Source organism: Mus musculus, chromosome 11 (assembly GCF_000001635.26).
Source record: "Mus musculus strain C57BL/6J chromosome 11, GRCm38.p6 C57BL/6J".
Classification (NCBI taxonomy): domain Eukaryota; kingdom Metazoa; phylum Chordata; class Mammalia; order Rodentia; family Muridae; genus Mus; species Mus musculus.
In genome coordinates this window covers 106736780-106750645 of record NC_000077.6, presented here as the reverse complement: position 1 = coordinate 106750645, position 13866 = coordinate 106736780, and positions in this window count along the sequence as shown.

The following is a 13866-nucleotide window of genomic DNA, read 5'->3' as shown; positions in this document are numbered from 1 at the left end:
GGTTGCCCCATCTGCACAGGATGTGTTTGATCGAATGTAGGCTGGAGGTACATAAGCAGAGAGTATGCCAGGATGTTTGCTTGCTCCTGATTGGACAAAGGTGGAAAGTATGTAGCCTTTTGGGGTTTGCCTTTCTTTATAAACCTCCGATTAATGTACCTTGGTGACATACTCCCGGAATCCTGAGGATGGATTGTCTTAGCCAGCATAGCAATTTGGCTCAAAAACTGTGATAGTGTTCTTACTTTCACCCAATGGGATCAACACTTTCACACCACACACGCACACACGCACACACACGCGCGCACACACACACACACTTCCTAGCTGCCTATGAGGTGAGAGACAGGTTCCAGATGTATAAGGTACATCTTCTATACATGCAGCCTGAAGGTAATTGGAGGAGGGATTCAGAGAGTCCTTTGGCACACTCTTCTCAGGTCGGCGTATTCAGACCAGAACCTCAGCAACATTGCTCTCAGCTCCTCTCATCACCTCTGGAGGTAAGTCACACCAGGCTGCTCTGTAAGACCTTCCGGCCACCCTCCTGCCTCTCTAGCATCTTGCTTGGTAGATGATGTCTTCTTGGGTTTGGTTTGCAAATATTTTATTGAGTATTTTTACATCAATGTTCATAAGGGAAATTAGTCTGAAGTTCTCTTTTTTTTAATACTTGTTTATTTATTTATTATATGTAAGTACACTGTAGCTTGTCTTCAGACACTCCAGAAGTGGGAGTCAGATCTCGTTACGGATGGTTGTGAGCCACCATGTGGTTGCTGGGATTTGAACTCCGGACCTTCGGAAGAGCAGTCGGGTGCTTTTACCCACTGAGCCATCTCTTCAGCCCCTTAAGTTCTCTTTCTTTGTTAAGTCTTTGTGTGGTTCAGGATGTCTGTGGCCTCATAGAATGAGTTTAGCAATGTTCCTTCTGTTTTTATTTTGTGGACTAATTTAAGGAGTATTGGCATTAGCTCTTCTTTAAAAGTCTGGTAGAATTCTTCGCTAAAACCTTCTGGCCCTGGGCATTTTTTGGTTGGGAGAGTTTTAATGACTGCTTCTATTTCTTTAGGGGTTATAGGGATGTTTAAATATTTACCTGATCTTGATTTAACTTTGGTACTTAGTATTTGTCGACAAAATCATCCATTCCTTTTAGATTTTCCAGTTTTGTGAAGTGCAGGCTTTTGAAGACCTAGTGAATCTTTGAACTTCCCCAGAGTCCTTATGTCTCCCTTTTTATCTCTGATTGTCTTAATTTTGGTACTGTCTCTCTGCCCTCTCTGCCTATTAGTGTGGCTAAGTGTTTGTCTATCTTGTTTGTCTTTCTTGGTTTTGTTGATTCTTTGTACTGTTTGTTTCTAATTGAACAATTTCAGGTCCGAGTTTCATCATCTCCAGCTATCTACTCCTTTTGGGTGTGTTTGCTTACTTTTGTTCTAGAGCTTTCAGGTGTACTTTTAATTTGTATGAGAATTCTCCAACTTCTTTTTTTTTTTAAAGATTTTTAATTTATTATTATATGTAAGTACACTGTAGCTGTCTTCAGACACATCAGAAGAGGGAGTCAAATCTTGTTACAGATGGTTGTGAGCCACCATGTGGTTGCTGGGATTTGAACTCTGGACCTTCGGAAGAGCAGTCGGGTGCTCTTACCCACTGAGCCATCTCACCAGCCCCTCCAACTTCTTTATGAAGGCACTTGATACTATGAACTTTCCTCTTAGAACTGCTTTCATTGTGTCCCATAACTTTGAGTATGTTGTGTCCTCATTTTTACTGAACTCTAGAAAGTCTTTAATTTCTTTCTTTCTTTCTTCCCTGATCTAGTGACCACTGAGGAGAGAGTTGTTCAGTTTCCATGAATATGTTGGCTTTCTGTTGTTTCCATTGTTGTTGAAGTACAGTTTTAATCCATGCTGATCTGATAAAATGCAAGGGTTTTTTTCAATCTTCTTGTTTCTGTTGAGGCTTGCTTTATGAGTGAGTATATGGCCAATTTTAGAGAAGGTTCTGTGAGTTGCTGAAAAGAAGGTATATTTTTTTTATGTTTGGGTGAAATGTTAGATCCATTTGTACCATAACTTCTGTTAACTTCATTATTTCTCTGTCTAGTTTCTGTCTCAATGACCTGTTCATTGGTGAGAGTATGGTGTTGAAGTGTATGCTTCAATGTGTGATTTAAGCTTTAGTAATAGGGCATAGATATTCAGAATTGAGATGTCCTCTTGGAGGATTTTTCCTTTGATGAGTATGAAGTGTCCTTACCTGTCTCTTTTGATTACTTTTGGTTGAAAGTCTATTTTATTAGATATTAGAATAGCTACTCCAGCTTGTTTCTTGGGTCTATTTGCATGGAAAGCCTTTTTTCAGCCCTTTTCTCTGGGATAATATCTATCTTTGTTGCTGAGGTGTGTCTCTTGAATACAGCAGAACGATGGATTCTAATTACGCATCCGTTCTGTTAGGCTTTGTCTTTTTATTATGGGATTGAGTCTATTGATGTTGAGAGATATTAATTAATGCTCTTCCAGAGGTCCTGAATTCAATTCCTAGCAGCCAGATGTAGTGGGGTCAGATGCCCTCTTCTGGTGTGTCTGAAGACAGCAACAGTGTACTCAAATACCTTAAATAAATAAATAAATATTTAAAGGGGGGGGTGAGATGGCTCAGTGGTTAAGAGCACTGACTGCTCTTCCAGGGATTCTGAGCTCAAATTCCAGCAACCACATGGTGGCTCACAACCATCCATAATGAGATGCCCTCTTCTGGTGTGTCTAAAGACAGCTACAGTGTACTTACATATAATAATAAATAAATCGTTTTTTTTAAAGAATCTTTTAGAGAGAGAGAAAGAGAGAGATTAATGACCAATGACTGTTAGTTCCTTTTATTTTGATAGTAATGGTGGTGGGGGTGGTGGGGGTGGCAGTAGTAGTAGCAGTAGTAATAGTGTGTTTCTCCTCTTTGGGTTTTGCTCTGAGATGATTAATTTCTTGTGTTTTCTTGGGTGTAGTTACCCATCTTATGTTTTAGTTTTCCTTCTAGTATCCTCTATAGGGCTGGATTAGTAGAAATATATTGTTTAGATCTGGTTTTGTCATGGAATATCTTGGTTTCTCCATCTAAGGTGATTGAAAGTTTTGCTGGGTATAATAGTTGAGGTTGACATCTGTGGTCTCTTAGTGTCTGCAAGACATCTGCCCAGACCCTTCTAGTCTTTAGAGTTTCTGTTAAGAAGTTGGATGTAGCACTTGGGCAGCAGAAGCAGGCGGATTTCTGAGTTCGAGGCCAGCCTGGTCTACAGAGTGAGTTCCAGGACAGCTAGGGCTACACAGAGCAACCCTGTCTCGAAAAAACAACAACAAAAAAAAACCAACCAAACAAACAAAAAGAAGTTGGATGTAAGTCTGATAGGTTTGCCTTCATTTGTTAGTTTGCCTTTTTCCCTTTCAGCTTTTAATACTCTTTCTTTGTTCTTTTTATTTAATGTTTTGCTTATTATGTGGGAGGAGGCTTTTCTTTTCTGGTTCAATATGTTTGGTGTTCTGTAAGCTTCCTATATATTTATAGTACATTTATAGACATTTCTTTCTTTAGGTTAGGAAATTTTCTTTTTTTCCTTTTTAAAAAAATTATTGATTGATTGATTGATTGATTTTATGTATGAGTATACTGTAGCTGTCTTCAGACACACCAGAAAAAGGCATTGGATCCCATTATAGATAGTTGTGAGCCACCATGTGGTTGCTGGGAATTGAACTCAGGACATCTGGAAGAACAGTCAGTGCCCTTAGCTGCTGAGCCGTCTCTCCAGCCCAGAAAATTTTCTTTCTTCCTTTCTTCCTTCCTTCCTTCCTTCCTTCCTTCCTTCCTTCCTTCCTTCCTTCCTTCCTTTCTCTCTCTCTCTCTCTCTCTCTCTCTCTCTTTCTTTCTTTCTTTTTTTTTTTTTCAAGACAGGGTTTCTCTGTATAGTCCTGGCTGTCCTGGAACTCACTTTGTAGACCAGACTGGCTTTGAACTCAGAAATCTGCCTTCCTCTGCCTCCCGAGTGCTGGGATTAAAGGCGTGCACCACCACGCCCAGCTGAAAATTTTCCTATTGAAGATGTTTTCTGTGCCTTTGAGCTGGGAATCTTCTCCTTCTTCTTTTCCTATTATTCTTAGGTTTGGTCGTTTCATAGTGTCCCAAATTTCCTGCATGTTTTGTGTCACACACTTTAAAATTTTTGCATTTTCTTTGACCAAGGTATCAACTTCTTCTATGGTATCTTCTGCATCTGAGATTCTCTCTTTATCTCCTGTCTTCTGTTGCTGATGCTGTGTCTGTAGTTCCTGTTCTCTTCCCCAGGTTTTCCTCGTTTGCTTTCTTTGCTGCTTCTATCTCCATCTTCAGGTCCTGGACAGTTTCACTCATACCCTTCACTTATTTGATTGTGTTTTCCCTCGATTTCTTTTTTTTTTTTTTTTGGTTTTTCGAGACAGGGTTTCTGTGAATAGCCCTGGCTGTCCTGGAACTCATTCTGTAGACCAGGCTGGCCTGGAACTCAGAAATCCGCCTGTCTTTGCCTCCTGAGTGCTGGGATCAAAGGCGTGCGCCACCACGCCCGGCTCATGCTTCATTTTTATTAGGTATCCAGGGCTTGCTATAGCAGGATAGCTGGGCTCTGGTGCTGCCATATTGCCCTGGGTTTATTGATTGTGTTCTTATGCTATCCTTTAAGCTCCTGGTTTTCCCTGGTGTTGGCTGGAAGGTGGGGGGAGCCATGGAACAGGTAATGAGGTTAGGGGACCCGACTTTGCTGGCTATGCCTCAGGTGGACCCTATGGCAAGGGATTGGTGGAGCGATGTTCCCAGCTGGTAGTTCTGGGGGTCTCTGCAGTCCTTCACAGGGAAGCAGGATGCTCTTAGGGTCCCACAAGGCTCCTCTGAGCCCAGAGCCAGACAGTGGAGGTCAGGGGACCATGCTCTCAACTCACCTGTTCTGGCTATGCTCTAGACTGGGACTGAGAAGAGATTGGTAAGGTAGGGTTCCAAGCTGGTAGTTCTTGGGGCCCCCAGAGGCCAACACAGCCCATCAAATACTTTAAGGTTTTTTGTTTGTTTGTGTTTTTTGTTTTTGTGGGGTTTTTTTTTTTTGTTTTTGTTTTTGTTTTTTTTTGTTGTTGTTTTTGTTTTTGTTTTTCAAGACAGGGTTTCTCTGTATAGCCCTGGCTGTCCTGGAACTCACTTTGTAGACCAGGCTGGCCTGGAACTCAGAAATCCACCTGCCTCTGCCTCCTGAGTGCTGGGATTAAAGGCGTGCTCCACCACGCCCGGCTGGGTTTTTTTTTTTTTTATTAGAAAAAAAGAGATGTCTTTAATGTTTAAATGTAAAGGTGTTTAAATGGATAAAGGCACTGAGTGCTCTTCAAAAGGATCTAGATTCAATTTCTAGCACTCACATAACATCTGGAAACCATTCATAACTTCGAATCCAGGGACTCTCATGCCCTCTTCTGGTCTCCATAGGCTCTGCATGCATGTGACACCTAAACACACATGCAGGCAAAATACCATTACACATAAAATAAAAGTAAGTAAATCTTTTTTTAAAAAAGAAAAAAGCTTATCAGGAAAACACTTTAAGAGATGTGTGATTCACATCTCTAATATCATCGGAGGATGGAGATGTCACATCTGCAGAGTTCACAGCCAGCTGTTCCTGGGCAGCATAGTTTGCCAGGTATTCTTCAGAGTGTGATTTATTGAAGAGGTGACCAAGGCAGAGACTAGAAAGTCATACAAGTTTAGGCAGGACCTAAGCAAAGACAGGGATTTCAGCTGAGTTCCACACTGTCTGATGTCAGGGGCCCTGAGTTTGTGTTATACTGCAGCATAAGTGCTGGCTTTTATTCCTGTCCCACCCCTCAATCTTTAGTCATTGGTCGCAGGCTTTGGTGGGGATGTGTGTGGACTTCCCAGGTTCCTTAAGACAAGGTCACCTGTCCTCAACCCAACCTGAACCAAGTAGCCTCTGACAGCGTCAGATCCAACAACAAATTAGAGATCTAGACACCGGGGATGTAGCCAAATCAGCAAAGTGCTTGCTTAGCAGGTTTAAAGCTCCAAGTTTAATCTCTAACGCTGCATAAAACAGTCATGGGGTACATGCTTACAATCTCTGCACTCAGGAGATGGAGGCAGGGGAACCAGAGGTTCAAAATCATCCTTGGCTACACAGTGAGTATGAGCCAGCCTGTGCTATGTGAAGCACTGGAGAGTGTGTGTGGGAGAGGGAGAAGGAGAGGGAGAAGGAGAGGGAGAGGGAGAGGGAGAGGGAGAGGGAGAGGGAGAGGGAGAGGGAGAGGGAGAGGGAGAGAGAGAAACACACTTTTAAACCCAATACCTGGGAAGCAGGGTCAGGCAGGTCTCTGAGTTCAAGGTCAGCCAGGACTACACCGTGAAACTCTGCCTTGAAAAACAAAAGCAAAATAAACAAAACCCATAAAATCTATCTAATTAAAGCCACACAATTAACACCACAATCTAATTTTAGAATATTTGCATACTTTTTTTAAAGAAACCCGTGCTCAATGAGATATTTAAAAATCACTTTTTAAAAAGGGGGAGCCAGTTGTGGTATAAACACCTATTATTAACACCTTGACTGTGAATTTGAGGCCAGCCAGGACTACAGAGTGAGTATGAGATATGCCAACGGCACTGGCTGGGTTTGTGTCAAATTGACACAAGCTGGAGTTAGCACAGAGAAAGGAGCCTCCCTCGAGGAAATGCCTCCATGAGATCCAGCTGTAAGGCATTTTCCCAATTAGTGATCAAGGGGAGAGGGTTCATTGTGGGTGGTGCCATCCCTGGGCTGGTAGTCTTGGGTCCTATAAGAAAGCAAGCTGAGCAAGCCAGGGGAAGCAAGCCAGTAAGTAACATCCTTCCATGGCCTCGGCATCAGCTCCTGGTTCTTGACCTGCTTCAGTTCCAATTCTGACTTCCTTTGGTGATGAACAGCAGTGTGGAAGTGTAAGCGGAATAAACCCTTTCCTCCCCAATTTGCTTTTTGGTCATGATGTTTTGTGCAGGAATACAAACCCTGACTGAGACACCTACATTACATAGCAAAACCTCAGGCTCTACGAAGATGAGAGACCTGAGAGCTGCATCTCAGTTGGCAGAGCGCTTGCCTAGTATCTACCACTGTAAAAAGCTATGTGCACCAGTGCATACTAGGGTCGTAGTGTAGAGGCAAGGGGGTCAAGGACATCTTCAGTTACATCAGGAGTTTATGACCAGCCTGGGCTAGGCAAGATCATATCTCAAATAAATAAATAAATAAATAAATAAATAAATAAATAAATAATAGCCAGAGTGGTACCTCCCTGTGTCTTAGCTGTCACGAAATAGAGGCAGAAGGGTCAGGAGTTCAAGATCTGCTTCAGCTGTCTAACAAGTTTTGAGACTACCCTGAGTTTCATGAGACCCTGTCTAAAATAAAGTAAAATAATCACAACAACTTGCCTCACCCCAAGAAAGCCAAAATCCTGAAAAGAGAACTAAATGTGTCAGAGAGAGAGAGAGAGAGAGAGAGAGAGAGAGAGAGAGAGAGAAGTATTTAAGATAAGCTATGGTGTGTGTATATGTACACGGCTCTATGTGTGTGTGTGTGTGTGTGTGTGTGTGTGTGTGTGTGTGTGTGTGTGTGTGTGTGTGTGTGTGTGAGTGAGCCTGGGATTGAACCTAGTGCCTCATAACACACTAGATAAACACCCTAACCTTTAGTATTGCTGAGGCTGGTCTTGAACTCACAATATATCCAAGTCAGGACTTGAATTTTTTTTTTTGTTGTTCTTGTGCCTCAGCCTCCTAAAAAGCTCGAAACCCAGGTTAATGCTGTCACATCCTGCTAAACCACAGATTATAGCTGTAAATTTTTCAGATTTAGGGAGAGCTGTGTGTTCAATTTTTCTAATTTCCATTAGATGGCGCCATTGTCAAGTTTCTGTAATTTTTAAAGTTCTGGGATGGAAGGAACCTTTGCCTTTTATTGTCTTGTTTTGACTCTCTCTCTCTCTCTCTCTCTCTCTCTCTCTCTCTCTCCTTTTTTTTTCTGGAGTCACTTGGAAGGATGGGGGGTGGAAAGGATAAGCTAAAGCCATTTAGTCCTGGACTGAAAAGTACCCGGACTGTACGTGAAGACTGCCACATAGGACAGGTTCCTGATTGTCTCCGGTGGAAACGCTGTCAGCTACTCTTTTTTTTTTTTTTTTTTTTTTTTTGGTTTTCGAGACAGGGTTTCTCTGTGCAGCTCTGGCTGTCCTGGAACTCACTCTGTAGACCAGGCTGGCCTCAAACTCAGAGATCCACCTGCCTCTGCCTCCCCAGTGCTGGGATTAAAGGCGTGTACCACCACGCCCGCCAGGCTCTGTCAGCTACTCTTGAGCCATCTAGAATTTGGAGCAAGCGGAGGTCTTTGCTACCTCTTTGTTGGAGTTCTCTACGATCTTTATTTCATAAACCTCATTATTAGAAGATTTTTATCCAAAATGTCACTGGCATAGTGGTAGATGACTGTGAATCCAGCATTTGGGAACAGATATTGGAGGATCCAGAATACAAGACCAACCTAAGCTACATAGAAAGACTTTGGAGGTCTGGAGGCCTGAAGCTTGCTATGTAAGCCACACTGGCCTTGAACTCACACAGGTCCACTTGCCTCTGCGTACTGAGTGCTAGGATTAGGCCCTGCACCACCATGCCCAGCTATATCTCCTTCCTCCCTTCCTCCCTTTTTCCCTCTTTCTTTTCCTTCCTTCCTTCCTTCCTTCCTTCCCTCCCTTCTCTCTCTCTCTCTCTCTCTCTCTCTCTCCCTCTCCCTCTCCCTCTCCCTCTCCCTCTCCCTCTCCCTCTCTCTCTCTCTCTCTCTCTCTTTCTCTTTCTTTCTCTTCAAGATAGGGTTTCTCTGTGTAGCTTGGCTGTTTTGGAACTCTCTCTATAGACCAAACTTGTTAGAAGACAGCTCTTTTCCGGACAGATCACACCAGGCCAGCACAGTTCCACAAAAAGAAATTTTCTTTTTTTTGATGGGGGAGGGGGAAATGAGGAAGAGAAGAAAGGGGGAAAAAAGAGGAAAAGAAGGCAAGGGGTCAGGGCCTCTGTCTTGTATTTGGGCTGTGACATAAATGGCATGTAATGACGCACACAAATGAGGCACATGCCAGGAGGATGGGGCGGTTGCCATGGCAACAGCCGCACAAGGGCCATAGTCCCCTAAGGATGTAGTCATAGCTGGATTCGGAGGCTGACTGTAAAACCGCTTCTTCTTCTTCTCCTTCTCCTTCTCCTTCTCCTTCTCCTTCTCCTTCTCCTTCTCCTTCTCCTTCTCCTTCTCCTTCTCCTTCTCCTTCTCCTTCTCCTTCTCCTCCTCCTCCTCCTCCTCCTCCTCCTCCTCCTCCTCCTTCTTCTTCTTCTTTTCTTTTCTTTTTTAAGATTTATTTATTGCCGGGCGTGGTGGCACATGCCTTTAATCCCAGTACTCGGGAGGCAGAGGCAGGCGGATTTCTGAGTTCGAGGCCAGCCTGGTCTACAAAGTGAGTTCCAGGACAGCCAGGGCTATACAGAGAAACCCTGTCTCAAAAAACCAAAAAAAAAAAAAAAAAAGATTTATTTATTTATTGTAAGTACACTGTAGCCGTCTTCAGACACTCCAGAAGAGGGCATCAGATCTCAGTACAGATCGTTGTGCGCCACCATGTGGATACTAGAATTTGAACTCAGGACCTTCGGAAGAGCAGTCAGTGCTCTTAACTGCTGAGCCATCTCTCCAGCCCTGTAAAACCACTTCTAATGCTAACAAAGCTGTCCTCAAACTCAGGAGATCCACTTGCCTCTGCCTCCTGAATATTGGGGTTAAAGGCGTGAGTCACCATTACCTGACTTGTATTTTTCTTTTCTTTCTTTCTTTCTTTCTTTCTTTCTTTCTTTCTTTCTTTCTTTCTTTCTTTCTTCCTTCCTTCCTTCCTTCCTTCCTTCCTTCCTTCCTTCCTTTCTTTCTTTTTAAAGCTTGTGTCTTTGTTTTAATGTAGAGTGCCTGTAAGTGCACCCCATGCAAACTAGTGCCTTGGGGGCCAGTAGAGGGTGTTGGATGGCCTGGAATTGCAGGCGCTGCATGTAGGTGCTAGGAACCGATAGAAAGCTGCCAGTGCTCTTAACTACCCAGCCAGCTCTCCAGAGCTGATTGTCCTATTCTGGGGTGCCCTTACAAACATATTTCCTGTCCCCCGCCCTCCAGAACTGAAGGTTGAACCTAGAGCCTCAAGAACACCGGGCAAGTCCAGCACCACTACACCCCAATCCCCATTTCAATTTTGATTTGAAACAAGGTCTCAGTATATTACCTACGATTGCTTTGGACTCTGTAGCCCATCAGCCCCGGACTTGGGCTTTCCTGTGTCAGTCACTTGAGTAGCTTGGATCACATGCCTGTATCTACAGCCGTGGCTTAAAACTACATCTTGTTACCTGAAATTCAAGTTTAGGTGAGCATCCTCTATTATATTTTCTAAGACTCTGTATGTTGTAAATATATGCAGTTTGCAACTGTCACCCCAATTCAGTCTCAGAAACTTTCCGTCACCCCAGAAAAGTCCCTTCTTGTCCATTTGCCACCACTCCCAAAGTTTGTTTTGTTTTGTTTTTGTTTGTTTGCTTTGGTTTGTGGGGCTTTGGGAGATGTTTTGTTTTGTTTGTTTGTTTGTTTTGGAAACAGTGCTTCTCTGTGTGGCTCTGGCTGTCCTGGAACTCACTCTGTAGAGCAGGCTGGCCTCAAACTCACAGAGATCCACCTGCCTCTTTCTCCTGAGTGCTACCATGCCCAGCGGAAATATCTCTTCGTAAGTGTCGAGAACTGGCTGTTTCATAATTTAGTTAGTGTTAAATCATTTGCATGTGGAATTTGATTTCATTTTTAAGTAAGGCCAGTGGGGAAGCTGTCCTGGGTGGAGTTTGCCTGTTGGCCTCTGGGTTGCACGGGGGGGGGGGGGGGGGGGGGGGGGGGGTTATTTCAATCTCTTGGTGTTCCTTCCATAGATGTGGCCAGGCTGAGCCTGGTGGCCTAGAACTGAAGGTGGGATCTCTTCCACTTCCAGGCAGAACAGGCAGGAAGGGAGGGGTTGGCGGATATTCAGAAGGGCTGTGTGAGCCCACCATATGCCCATATGCTACTCTGAAAAATGTTGGTCCTTTGTTGTCTGCACAGTCTTAAAGGGCCATATATCCAAAGGAAATATTAGGGATAATGTGCCTAGGACTGTGCTCAGGGGCCAGAGCGTAACCAGCTGTGGGACACCTTTGCTAAAAACCCATTAAGAGTCAAAGCATAGCATAGCAGCCTGGTCTATACAGCAAGTTCCAGGACAGCCAAGACTACACAGAAAGACCCTATCTCAAAAGAAAAAGAAAAAAACAAGTCAAAGCTTTTTTTTTTTTTTTGGTTTTGGTTTTGGTTTTTTGAGACAGGGTTTCTCTGTATAGCCCTGGCTGTCCTGGAACTCACTCTGTAGACCAGGCTGGCCTTGAACTCAGAAATCCACCTGCCTCTGCCTCCCGAGTGCTGGGATTAAAGGTGTGCGCCATCACGCTCAGCTTAAGTCAAAACATTTTGACCAGCGAGTGACCATAAAGATGGCCCCTGCTTATTTGATCTTTATACACTTACTTAATCTGTCTGTCATTTTGCCTGCATGTATGCCCATGGGCCAGGTGTCCTGTAGTCACAAACCCAGGCCGTCTGGGAGAGCAGAAGTGTTTTTAACTGTTGACAGTCTCTCCAGCCCTCCTGCCTCAGTCTCTCAAGTGGTAGGATTATGGACCCACTCCACACAGCTGACTCTTGCTTTTTAATTATCTTTTAAACTTATTGTCCTGTGTATGAATGCATGGAAAGAGTAGACAGGCACGGGTGCCACGGTGTACACGTAGAGAGGTCAGCAGGTAGCTTTGTGGAACTGGTTCTCCATCTCCACTTTTAATTGGATTCTGGGGTAGCATGCAGGTTACCAGGCTCAGACCTCTACCAGCTGAAGCATCTCTCAGACCCCTGGCTTCTGCTTTAAAGCAACAACGGCAGAAATTAACAAACTGGCCATGGTGGTGCACACCTGTGATTCCATCACCGTGGCTCGCGAAGAGGAAGAGGCAGGCAGAGCTCTGTGAGTTTGAGACCAGCCTGGCTAGTTCCGGGACAGCCAGTGAAATCCTGTCTCAAAAATAAAACAAAACAGAAAGAGAAAGAGGGCTGGGGTTAGAAATTTGTCTAAGCTCTGCTCCACAGTTACCTGGCAACAGCCAGGTGTACCTGACTCACTATAAAAGGGGCTGCTTGCCACCTCCTCTCTCTCTCTTCCTTTTCCCTTCTTGCTCTCTGTTCCCTCACCCCTTTCCCCCTTCTCCCCATTCCCCTTCCCCCCTCTCTCCATGTGCTCATGGCAGGCCTCTGTTTCTCTATTCTCTCCCTCCCTCTGCCTTTCTCTGCCTCTACTACCCTCTCAACTCCCCTCCCCATGCCCTAAATAAACTCTATTCTATGCTATCTCATCGGTGAGGCTGGTCCCTCAGGGCAAGGCCAGCCTGGTCTACAGAGTGACAGCCAGGGCTATACAGTGAAACCTTTTTTTGGAAAAAACTCCAAACCAACCAAACAAAACAAAACATGTGTCCATGTGTGCGCCTGTGTGCATCTGTCTATCTATCTGTCCATCAGTGTAGAGGTATGCATGACATAACACACATTCTGGTGTGGTCAGGACAGCTTGCTGGCGTCGGGTCTCTTCTTCCCACCATCCACCATGTGGGTACCAGGAATCAAACTCGGGTCATCAGACTTGGCCACAGCTACTCTTTATCCACTGAGCCATCCTACCTGTTTTTTGTTGTTTTAAGATAGGGTCTTTCTTGCACTCTGTAGTCCTGACTGGACTGGAACTCCTTATGTGGCCCAGTCAAAACCGGGTAATTCTCCTGCCTCAGTGTCAGGAATTCTGGGGTTATAGGTACTTCCGTGCCAGGCCATGCTGGACTCGTGTTTCTAAAGACCCAGACACACTCCTTAGAGGCCCAGGCCTCTCCAACCACCCTGGCGCCTGGAGTGGGTTTGCAGGGAACCAAGAGAAGGGAAAAATCCTGGAGCTAGCTCCCTTCCCTGTGATTTATCACTATGGAAACGGGAGCTCTTTTCCGCTGTCCCTGCCGCTGCTGCTGGGGACGCATTGTTGATGCCACTGCAGCACAGGTCACAGTTCCTTCCTCTTTCCTGCTGCAGAAATGCCACAGTAACCTACGTGGCCTCAGCATGGCCACTCACACCTGAAGGACCCGGCCAGGCTTGGGAAAAACAACCGGGCTGGATTCCCCTGGGCTCCAGGGACCTTCTGGGTCAGCGCAGACCTGAACAATGCTGGCTCAGAACAATACAGCCTCGGTGGCCCAGCCTTCTCCTTCCTTCAGGGACCTCTGGAGTCAGGGGATTAAAAATGGATCTACAGTTCTCAGGTAGCCGAGGACTGAAATGTCAAGGCCCTTTGTAGAGTCAAAGGCTCACTGTGGGTGCTATTGGCTTAGGAGACCCCAGTAGGAATCTGTCCTCCAATTAAAGCTGCAGATGAGGTTCTTCATATACCTATGCCAGATTTGGGACAAAAGGTCACTGGGCCAGAACAAAGAGGATCCCAGAGACAATGAAGGAAGCCCCTTAGTTAGAATATTTCAACCCTCTGCCAGGCCTGGCAGTCACTGACTACTCACATCACCAGGTCCTAAAGAGTACTGGGACAATGCTAGCTAGCCCCTGGTGGGAAGGCCTTCAGCACAGCTTACTTC